This window comes from Tursiops truncatus, chromosome 14 (genome assembly GCF_011762595.2).
Source record: "Tursiops truncatus isolate mTurTru1 chromosome 14, mTurTru1.mat.Y, whole genome shotgun sequence".
In the NCBI taxonomy this organism is placed as follows: Eukaryota; Metazoa; Chordata; class Mammalia; order Artiodactyla; family Delphinidae; genus Tursiops; species Tursiops truncatus.
In genome coordinates this window covers 50,129,479-50,141,581 of record NC_047047.1, presented here as the reverse complement: position 1 = coordinate 50,141,581, position 12,103 = coordinate 50,129,479, and the positions used below count along the sequence as shown (strand labels likewise).

The 12,103-nt window shown below is 37.7% G+C and overlaps 1 protein-coding gene across 1 annotated transcript in view; it reads left to right on the top strand.

Moving 5' to 3' along the window:
• MSH2 (mutS homolog 2) overlaps positions 1 to 12,103 on the top strand; it is a 73,363-nt gene that overhangs the window by 45,022 nt on the left and 16,238 nt on the right. The window lies entirely within an intron of this gene.

Here is a 12,103-nt window from a genome sequence, read left to right as displayed (position 1 = left end):
TGATATTGATTTATTTTGTTTTTACTGGATCATTAACTGAGATTTAAAGAAATTAAACCTCGTTTACTCTGTGCTCTTTGGATATTAGAAGCACACGTGTGTGTGTGTGTGTGTGTGTGTGTGTGTGTGTGTGTGTGTATAAATGCTCTTTTCTGGTAATTTGTCAGTGATAGGGCAATCTTTTCCATTTACTTGTAGGTTAAACAGTCAGAAAACTTGCATCATTCATCCTTTGTTTAGGAAAACTTGTGTTTTAGCTCTTGTTTCCTCTGTAATGTTGCTGTTAGTGGAATGATTTTAGGTGCCCAACTTTTAGATCATTGGGAGCCCAGCAATCTGTTTTAACAAGCCCACCAGGTGATTCTGATACATGATTAAGTTTGAGACCCACAATATTAAGGCATGGAGATAGCAACTTAGAAGTTTCTAATAAAGCTGGCCACAAAGGGCAAAATCAACTGCAGCATTTCATCAGAGCTTTGCCTGGCCTCGGGGTTCCTTCAAGTGTGTAAATAGGTGTAATGACATGGAAAAGTTCAGTTCTTGCTTTCCCACCTGGATTTTAGTCAGAGTTTTTGTTGACCATCAAGAGCTACACATTTACTTGCTTTCATTTAGAGGAATGTTTACAAATATCCAACTCTGCCCAGTCACAGGTGAGGCCACATCCTCACCTGTTGGGAAGAAGGGGGCAGCGGTATCCAGATGTTTAAAATCTTTGGATTTTAGAAGCACATGAATGTGTGTGAGTGCGTGTGTTTGTGTGTGTGTGTCGTCTGTGTGTGTGTAGGTATAAGTGCTTCTTTTCTGGTAATATTTTGTCAGCGATAGGGCAGTCTTTTTCATTTACTTGTAGGTTAGTGTGCTTGTGGGTAGTTTTCCAGAAAGAGATTTAAAATACCAGGATATAAATTTTTAAACTGTTTTTCTTTTTTTAGTGCATTTCTACTTATAAATGGAACATATAGTATTAGAACAAGTGAAACAAAATGATGGAAAGAAATACAGAGTCAAAAATGACCGTCCTTGATTTTTCTCCTTCCCTCTTTTCAGATGAACAATGTTAACAGCCTGGTGTGCTTTCTTCACTCCATTGTATTATCCTTATTGTGGGTTAAGGATTTTTACTTTGCTCTGAAATACTTGACACATATCTGTTAAACTAGAATTTGCTGTGACTGTAAAATAGTAGTCAGTGTTCACTCTTGAATGACGCTATGGGATTAGAGCGTTATAAGATTTTATAAATGTCTGGGAAGAGTGGATTGCGAAGGTAAGCAGTGCAATAATTGGTTGGATATAGACTGCAAAAGAAGAGGTCATTTGTCCTCATTTCATTGCTGTCACTTTAGATACGACAAGCCCCAGTTTTTAAATCTGAAAGTAGAATATTAAGTAGTTAACTTTGTAGGGGAAGAAAACTTTTCCTGTCCTTTCTTAGGTTCATTGTTTGGGGGACTGGTAATTAAACTGACCAAAAAAAAAAAAATTTAGCAAGAGAACAGACTTGGAGTTCACAGAAAAATGTGACTCAAGGAAGCTGTTAGAATTTGGGAATATTAGGGGAAGGGGAGTGGGAGAAAAGGCACTTATTGTAAAACAAATGGCTTTTAGGAAAGATAAATGAGCTCTTTGGAGAACAGATGGAAGATATGATAGTTTTGACTTCCCTGGTTGTGAATCTCCCTGGGAAAGGACTTAACGACAATTGAGTTCTTTGGGGAGGCTCTGCTTTTAGGGAGATAAGAGAGTTCAGAAACAAAGTCTACTCTCATGCTTTCATCTCAATATAATTTTTATGCCACAGTGACATGTTGTGGACCCCTACAACATTAAGTACTGTGCCAGTAAGATGTGAGTTATGGGTTTGCTTTTTTAAAATTTTCTGAGTAGATTATTTGTGGTTAAACTTAATATCAGTTAGGACTCTTTATTTTTGCAGGTAATCTAAACTCTCAATATACCTTGGCTCATGAAATTCTAAGTCTAGAGATACGGTAGGCTTTATTTAGAGTCGCTTTATTCAGCAGCTCTGTGAGGCCATCCAAAGGACCTAATTTCTTGATCTCTTCTATTTTTTTATGATTTAAATTTTGACCTAAGGCTGGTTCCTCTTTTGGCTCTAGGATGGCTACCTACCAGTAGCAGTTCATGCCATATTCCAAGAAAGAGTCCTGAAGTTTGCCTTGATGGGACTATTTAAGCAATGATTGTGGCCAGAGAAATAGAATGGGATGTTTGGCCTAAGATACAAGGGGTAGGTTATTTCTCTAGTTGGAGATACACAAAGTAAGAGCACTACTGGGAAGGGAGAAGGAGGGAAATAACTGTTGTAAGACCACCAGGAGTGTCTCCTAAGATTCTGTCTTTACTCTCAGTTACAAACTTTTAAACTTAGCTCAGGTTATGAGGTGAATTCAAACCTTCACTGTCATTGTAGATATTTGTAGTGAATTTAGGTATTTCAGTTACGTGACTCAGAACCACTTTGAGAAAACCTCAAGAGGATATCAATCATTTCATGTATGATTTCATATTTTCTACCTGTGCACTTAAGAATTCATGTGATGAGAGGAGCAGTCATTTATATGAGTGGTTGGGTTAATTTTTGTTTTTTCCTAGGCTTAGCTTTTTATATAAATGTGTTGGGTGTTTTTTGTGGCTGCTTTCCATAAATCTTATAGAAAGGTTTTTTTTTGTTTTTTTTTTTGTGGTACGCGGGCCTCTCACTGCTGTGGCCTCTCCCATTGTGGAGCACAGGCTCCGGACGCTCAGGCTCAGCGGCCATGGCTCATGGGCCCAGCCGCTCCGCGGCATGTGGGATCTTCCCGGACCGGGGCACGGACCCGTGTCCCCTGCATCGGTAGGTGGACTCTCAACCATTTCGCCACCAGGGAAGCCCCGGGTTTTCCATTTTTGAAGTAAATGTAGAGCAAAACTACCCCAAGACAGGGTTCAAAAAAAACAATGATTTTTCACAAAAATGTAAACAATATTTGTTTATTGGGTGATTCAGTGAGATGTATTAAATTTTTAAACCTTTCTGTATGTATTTGGACCATTTTATCTTTGAATCTTAGTTTTTACATACACTTATTACTGATAATTCATCTACTATTGGAAAAGTAATGACTTTAGATAAATTTTTATTGAAAATACTGGGACAGAAGAAATTGAAATAGTTTTTAAAAAACCACAATTAAATAATCCTCATACAACTATATCATTATTGTATAAGTATATGTAAGTTATAAAGATACTTTATAACTTTAAATTAACTATAACTTTAAATTAAATATAAATACTTTAAAGTTTTTGTACTCGGAAACGAAAAAGAAATACAAAACACGGAAGTATTCATATTCTTCCATCTAGAATTAACTGTCAAAATGTTGGCATTTTTTCTTATTGTTGTCCTATAAAAAACAAAACACTGTTTTTGTAAAACTGATATCTATATAAAATAGCATTCACACAATGCAGAAAGGTAGAGAGATGGTAGTTAAAAATATCCTCCACATCTACCACCCAGAAATAACTGTTAACTAACATTTAGTCTTTTCTCAAGTATGGGCAGTATTGAAGGTTTAGAGGACAGATGTTGAAATTTTGTGTTTTAGTCCCTTACAATAAAGTATTGTCCCACTCAAAATCCTAGTAGTGCCTCCATTGAGACACAGCTAATGGTACAGCTAATGGTCTTTTTATGGTTATGTACAGACAGATGCATAGATAGAGAAATGAGCTTATATTATAGACGTAACTTCTAATTTTAAGAGGGTCCAACCTAATGGTTTTCAGTGTAACAGAAAAAAAAAATTATGGGAGGGAATTGTTGAACTTCAGATGAATAATTTTTTACCATAAGAGAGGGAAAATAATCTAAAACATAGGTTAAAGAAACTTACATTAGGAAAAATATGAGGAGATTGGAGATTTCTTTGAAGGACATATTTCAATTTTGGAGTATTAATTACCTGCTCTGAAAGTTGAGCAGTTAACCACTCTTGTATGTGCTTCTGTAGAACTCCCTTCATACCTCTTGGTATTTATTAATAGTTATATTTTTACACTGGCCAGGGCTAAAATATGCACAACATGTCTGTAGCCTTAATTCCAATTTCCAGGCTGTTTAATGTTCATGTTTATATGTAAATGGATTCAGTGCTTACCATGTCCTTTTACCATGGCTTCTTCATTCCTGGCCTTAAAATGCTTGATTCCACTTTTATTTGGCTAGATCTGTTTTTCAGGTGTTATGGGTTTTTTAAAAAGAAAGGTTGATGGATAGTATAGTCCTTGAATTATTTCATGCTTGATAAGCATATCTGTCTTTTAGCTTTATTCTCGAGCAAATCTTTATTATTATAGTTACAGCTTTCCTAAACTTTAATGGTGATGCACCACTATCTTCTGACATTCAGTGTCAATGAAATGTCTGTTATCACTTTGATTTACTACCGCCCTGTCCTCCCACCGGCCTCCCCATCCCCGCATTCCAGGTAATCTGCTCTGCCTGGATGCCTGAAGAATTCTTCGTTCCTGTTCCCTTTCCTTCACCCCTTTATCTTTCCCCACTTTCACCTTCCCCTTTTCCTCTGTCTGGCCCCCTCTGGGCCTTGACCTCTTTTTCTTTCCTTCTTTCTTCCCACCCCTTTTCCTTCCTTTCCCCTTCTTTCTATCCACATTCTTTCTCCTGTTAATTTCTCCATCCACTTTCCCCCTTTTTGAGGTATTTAAAAGTTTAAAATTTTGATTATAAAATACTTGTCATACTAATATAATCAACATTTGTATGCACACTATAAAGTCCTGTTTGCATACATCCCTCCACAGAATTGCATGCTATCCTGAAATTGGTGTTTATTATAATTTTCATGCATTTCATTAATGTTAATATTTTCATATCATTAATATGTGCTATTGGTTATTTCTAAACTTTATAAATAATATTGTCTTAAGTATTTTGATTAAAATTGCATTTAATTTAATGATTAACTTAGGGGAGAATCAACATCATTACAACATTGAGTCTTTTTTAAAATTAATTAATTAATTAATTTAACATCTTCATTGGAGTATAATTGCTTTACAATGGTGTGTTAGTTTCTGCTTTATAACAAAGTGGATCAGCTGTACGTATACATATATCCCCATATCTCCTCCCTCTCAGCATTGAGTCTTTCTATCCATAAATATATTTTTTCTTTTTTTTTCTTTCCAATGATTACATTTTTTGGAGGGGAATTTACATAAAATTAACCAATTTAAAGCGTGTTATTCATTGGTATTTAGTACATTTACACTGTTGTGCAACCACTACCAGTTAGTTCTAAAATATTTTCATTACCACCAAAAGAAAACCCATACCCATTAGCAGTTACTTACTTTTCCCAATTTCCCTAGATGCTGGCAACCACTAATTACTTTTCATCTCTATGGACTTGACAATTCTTGACATTTTTTGTAAATGGAATCATACAATATGTGACCTTTTGTGACTGGCTTCTTTTATGACTCAGTAATATTCCATTATATGTATATACTACATTTTGTTTATCTAGTCACTTGTTGATGGACTTAAAGGTTGTTTCTACTCTTTGGCTATTATGAATAGTACTGCTTTGAACAGTCATGTACAAGTAATTTGTTCAGTTCTTTTAGGTATATACCTAGGAGTGAAATTGCTGAGTCATATGGTAATTTTATGTTTAACTTTTTGAGGAATCACTACACTGTTTTCCATAGTCCCTGCACCATTTATCATTCCCACCAGCAATATATGAGGATTCCAGTTTCTCCACATTCTTGCTAATACTTGTTATTTTCTGTGGTTTTTGTTTGTTTTGTTTTGTTGTTTTAATAGCCATCCTAGTTGGTATGAAGTTGTATTTGATTGTGGTTTTGAATTGCATTTCCCTGGTGTCTAATGATAAGTATCTTTTCATGTATTTGTTGATCATTTTATTTTATTTTTAAATTTTATTGATTGATTTTTGGCTGCGTTGGATTTCCGTTGCTGTGCACGGGTTTTCTCTAGTTGCGGTAAGGGGGGGCTACTCTTCGTTGTGGTGCATGGGCTTCTTATTGCTGTGGCTTCTCTTGTTGTGGAGCATGGGCTCTAGGCGTGTGGGCTTCAGTAGTTGCAGCATGCGGGCTCAGTAGTTGTGGTTCGCAGGCTCTACAGCGCAGGCTCAGTAGTTGTGGCGCACGGGCTAAGTTGCTCTGCGGCATGTGGGATCTTCCCAGACCAGGGCTCGACCCTGTGTCCCCTGCATTGGCAGGCGGATTCTTAACTACTGCGCCACCAGGGAAGTACCTGTTGATCATTTTATATCTTTGGAGAAATGTCTATTCAGATCCTTTGCTCATTTTTTTAAAATTTTTATTTATTTATTTTTTTGCGGTACGCGGGCCTCTCACTGCTGTGGCCCCTCCCGTTGCGGAGCACAGGCTCCGGACGTGCAGGCTCAGCGGCCATGGCTCACGGGCCCAGCCGCTCCGAGGCACGTGGGATCCTCCCGGACCCGGGCACGAACCCGCATGCCCTGCATCGGCAGGCAAACTCTCAACCACTGCGCCACCAGCGCAGCCCTGCTCATTTTTAAATTGTGTTGTCTTTCTGTTGTTGAGTTGTAAGTGTTCTATTTATATTCTGAATATATTTCTAGTAGATATATATTTCTGAGTTTTCCAATTGCTAAAAGTTGTTCATAGTGATTGCTTATTATTTTTAAAAGGACTGCTGTATTTGCAGATAGATTTCCTGTTTATTTTTAATATAATTTGTTTGTGCCTTCCTTGACACTTCTTCCTTTCCATAGTTTGTCTGTTTTTTAGAGAATCAACTTGTCTAAATCGACCTTTAAAATCCTTTTTTGTATCTTTGGGTTTTTTTTTTTTTCCCATTAATTTCTATTCTTACATATATATTTCATCTAAATTTGGTCTCTTTTCAGCCTCTTTAGTTGAGCGTTCACTACTTTTCCAGGCTTTTCTTTTTTAGTAAGCACTTAAGATTATACTTTCCTTTCATTGTGTTGTTTTAGCTGACTGAATCCTATACGTTTTGAGAGCTACAATTTCTTACTTAGTTTTAAGTCCTTTATTCCATTATCATTTATTTGTTCTTTGGTTTGTCATTTGTTTAGAAGTAAGTTTTTGTTTAGAAGTAAGTTTTTAAATTTCCAAGCTTGGTGTGTGTCAGTTTCATAAAACTTCTCCATGTGTGTGTGGATTATGAGTGCTCCCTAATTTTGGTTGCAGAGTTCTCTATATGTCCATTAGATAAAGCTTTAGTTGTTTTGTTCACATTGTCTGGATACTTGCTAATTTTAATCTGCTGAGTTACTGAGAGAAATGTGGATGTCTTCATAAATTCAGTACATTTTTGCTTCATATGTTTTCAAGGCACAGAGCTGTCATTTTGTGTGTGTGTGTGTGGGCAATTGAACCTTTATCATTCTTAGGGATATTTAAATAATAGTAATGCTATTATTATGTAATGCTTTTTGCCTCAGATTTATTTTGTCTGATCATAAGAAAGCAGTGCCAGAGTCCTTCTTTTTTGTTTTTTACATGGTATATCTTTTCCCATCCTTCGTGAGTTTTTTTTGGTTTAGGTAAAAACTTATAGCTGGATTTTATTTATTTTAAAATTTTATTTGAGGGCTTCCCTGGTGGCACAGTGGTTGAGAATCTGCCTGCCAGTGCGGGGGACATGGGTTCGAGCCCTGGTCTGGGAGGATCCCACGTGCCGTGGAGCAACTAAGCCCGTGTGCCATGACTGCTGAGCCTGCACTCTAGAGCCCACGAGCCACAACTACTGAGCCCGTGTGCCACAACTACTGAAGCCCGCATGCCGCAACAAGAGGGGCCACCGTGGTGAGATGCCTGTGCACCTCAGCAAGGAGTAGCCCCCGCTCGCTGCAACTGGAGGGGGCCCGTGGCAGCAACAAAGACCCAACACAGCCAAAAATAAATAAATAAAATAAATAAATTTTTAAAAAATTTAAAAAAATTTAATTTGATAGGGACTTCTCTGGTGGTGCATTGGTTAAGAATCTGCCTGGCGGTGGGTTTAATCCCTGGTGTGGGAAGATCCCACATGCCGTGGAGCAACTAGGCCCATGAGCTACAACTGCTGAAGCCCATGTGCCTGGATCCTGTGCTCTGCAACAAGAGAAGCCAGCGCAGTGAGAAGCCTGTGCACTGCATCGAAGAGTGGCTCAGCTCGCCGCAACTAGAGAAAGCCTGCACGCAGCAACGAAGACCCATAGCAGCCAAAAAAAAAAAGAAAGTTTAATTTGATAATCTCTTTTTTTAAAGTGGCAATTTGGATTTATTTCTACCGAATTATTTTGTGATTCTTATCGTTCCTGGTTCCCCTTACCTGTTCTTTCTTAATTTTATGTTGATTGGGTTTTAAAAATTCCCATTTTCCCTCTTATGCTCCTCCTCTATCCTATCACACATGCACTGGTTTGAAGTTCTTCACAAATTTTTTAAAAAAATGTGTATACATAACTCATCAAAGTCAAAAACGTTATCAGCATCTTCTTACTTCTCCCCCAGAATACTAGGACCTTAGAATACCTTAGATCAGATTATATTTCTTCATTACTGGTTGATATTTTAGTTCTATCTTTTTTACCCCTTAGATTTCTCTATAGTCAGTGTTAAGATTTGCCCATCTGCTTACCATTTTCTTTGCTGTTCATTTCTTCTTCCTGGATATTCTTTAGGAGTTCCTTTATTGGTGGGGGGGAGTCTGTTAGTCAGATTTTGTTTGTTGGAAAATGTCTGTATTTCACCCTTGTTCTTTTTTTTATTGGGGTATAGTTGTTTTTACAATGTTGTGTTAGTTTCTACTGTACAGTGGAGTGAAGTAGAATTCCCTGTGCTATATAGCAGGTTCTCATTAGTTATCTATTTTATACATATTAGTGTATATATGTCAATCCCAATCTCCCAATTCATCCCACCCCCGAACCCCTGCTTGGTGTCACCCTTGTTCTTGAAGGATATTTTATCTGAGTGTACAATTCCACATTGACAGCTACTTTTCCTTAGTACCTGTAAGATTGTGTTGCATTGTCTGCTGGCTTGCACTATTATTGTTGACAAGTTTTGATCCCAGATATTGGTTCCTTTTACTACACTGGGCCCAAAAGTGGATTTCTTTTTTATTTTTCCTATTTGGATTTGCTGTGTTTTCTTAATCAGAGAATTCATGTCTTTTATTAGTTCTGGAAAATTATTAGTCATTATCTCTTTGACTATTGTGTTTACTCTTTTTTTCTAAAGCTATGATTAGACATGTGTCAGACTTTTGCATTCTTTTTCTGCCACGTGTCTGTGCTGCTCTCTTTGTGATTATTTCACATGGTCTCATTCTTCAGCTCTAATATGTTGTTTAACAATCCCATTGGGTTTTTTAAAATAAATTTATTTTATTTATATTTATTTTTGGCTATGTCGGGTCTTCGTTGCTGCGCGTGGACTTTCTCTAGTTGTGGCGAGCAGGGGCTACTCTTCGTTGCGGTGCACAGGCTTCTCATTGTGGTGGCTTCTCTTGTTGCAGAGCACAGGCTCTAGGCGGGTGGGCTTCAGTAGTTGCAGCACATGGGCTCAGTAGTTGTGGTGCAGGCTCTAGAGCACAGGCTCAGTAGTTGTGGCCCATGGGCTTAGTTGCTCCGTGGCATGTTCCTGGGCCAGGGCTCGAACCCATATCCCCTACATTGGCAGGCGGATTCTTAACCACTGCCCCACCAGAGAAGCCCGGGTTTTGTTTTTTTTTAATGATTATATTTTTCATTTATAGAGGTTGTTTGGTTCATTTCTAAGTCTGCCTAGTCTTTTTTTTTTTTTTTAAGTAGTAGCTTGTTCTTTGCTCAGGTGTTCCATTCCCATTCTTAATATTCCATCTCGAAAATTTCTTGCATTTAAATCTGTTCCTTCTTTCTGCTGAGTCTTACCGTTTTTTTTTTTTTTTTTTTTGACTCTCTTACTCGTGGTGGCTTGTTTCCTTGTCTGTTATGTATGTTTAGATTATGAATTCTCATTTATCTGGGTTCCTTCTGTGCAAATCATATATCCTCTCAGATAAAATTTGCTTTTGCCTTATACCCTACAAATGTAATTAACCCAATAACACATTTATTTCTCAGCCTGTAGCTTTCTACATTTGTTAGGGCAAAGATTTAGCTGTTGAAAAAGAAACCTCAAATAAATCGATAACAGTGGCTTAAACAGGAATAGGGGTTTCATTTTCTATCACGACAGTGTAGGCATAGCAGCACAGGGCTGGCAGGGCAGCCCCACTGTCTCTGCACCCTGTCTCCCCTTTACTTCTCTAGCATCCTTAGGGTGTTGCCTTCATCTTCAAGGTCCAGGATGGCTTACTACCTTATCTTTATTCCAGCCAATGGGAGAGGACTAAAGGGGAAGATGAGGACACATTCTGGAAATGGTACACATCATTCCTGCTCACATTCTGTTGGTCAGAATTTAGTTACATGCCCACACCAGCTGCAAGCAAAGCTGGAAAATGTAGTCTTTGTTCTTAGTAGCTACGTGTCTCATGAAAAATTGTCAGTTCTGTCACTGTAGAAGGAGGGGATAATAGAAATGGCCATACCCAGCAGCCTTTTTCACTGCTGAGACATACAGCAGACATTTGAAATCCCAACTCCAGTGAAGGCAGGCTTTTATTTATTTATTTAAAATTAATTTTTATTGGAGTATAGTTGATATCCAGTGTTGTGTTAGTTTCTGCTGTACAGCAAAGTGAATCAGTTATACATATACATATATCCACTCTTTGTTAGATTCTTTTCCCATATAGGTCATTACAGAGTACTGAGTAGAGTTTCCTGTGCTAGACAATAGGTTCTTATTAGTTATCTATTTTATATATAGTAAAGGCTGGCTTTTAGTCACACATTGTCAGAGAGGAGATTCTGCCCCTGCCTTCCTTTTTCCAGGGGCCCAGGCTGATAGAGGCACGTTTCCCTAATTGTTACCATATCTCATGAGGTAGGTTTTTAACATGGTCCCCCAGCCTTGCTCTATGCTGGGGACTCTCCACTTTGCAGGAGCTCAGACATAGTTTTCCCTAACTCAACTATACACTTATTTGAAAAAGTGCTTATAATATTTTATCTAGTATTTCTAAGATAGTGGAGTTTTTGAAGATTTCTAGTATCTTCCATACTTACTTTCTCCTCTCTAATTACTTTAATCTCTTTCATGTGAATTCTCTCTGATTATATCAAGTCTTTTCTACTATGTCAGTACAGGTAATTTGATTCAACAGTATCTCTCCTCTTCTTTGTTATGTTGTATTTATTTGTATTTTAATGATATTGCTAGGATCTAACTTCCCTTCCTTATTCTTTTTATCTTGCTTCTTGATTTCATTATCCCGTTTTGGAGTTCTAAGCCTGGGTTTATTTTGTTCCATTTCCTTTGTGTAGTCTGGTGTAATGGGTGTGTGTGTTTCTGGAGCTAGGTGGGTGATAATCTGAAAGACAACTCGTAGAGGTCATTATGTTGTGTTTGTTAGAATACCTCAGTTCTAGGTTAGAACACTCAGTTGGGTGGTATATTTTCTTATCCATTGTTTGGGAGGAGTAAGGCATTAATGAAGGATACTCCATTTGGTGTGTGACCTAAGAGTGTTTACTAGGTTAGAGCTCAGTCATCACTTTCCCTTGCTTCACTGGGGTCTCCCAGCAGCATTTTCAGAATAGTATTCCCCCATCTGCGGAAGGAAACTGTAAGGGCACCCCTCAACTTTCTACTCTCCAGGTTGGGATTCTTAGTGAGATTTCTCAGGGTTTTGTTGACTCACCAGAGGATTTCTGGAAGGTGGGAGTGAGGATGGGAACTAAGCCTGGCTCAGCCTCACTTCTCTTTAAGTTTCATTGGAAGAAGGCAGTTCTGTAACACTGTCAATCCACCATTGTAGCATTATTTTTTTCCTTGGATTATCATAAGTCTTGGTCCTTGTTTCTAGATCATCTTCATTGTTTGTTTAAATAACTGTATAATATTCTAGTGATGTATGATTGTGCAAATATTGTGATGTTCTGTTATTTCC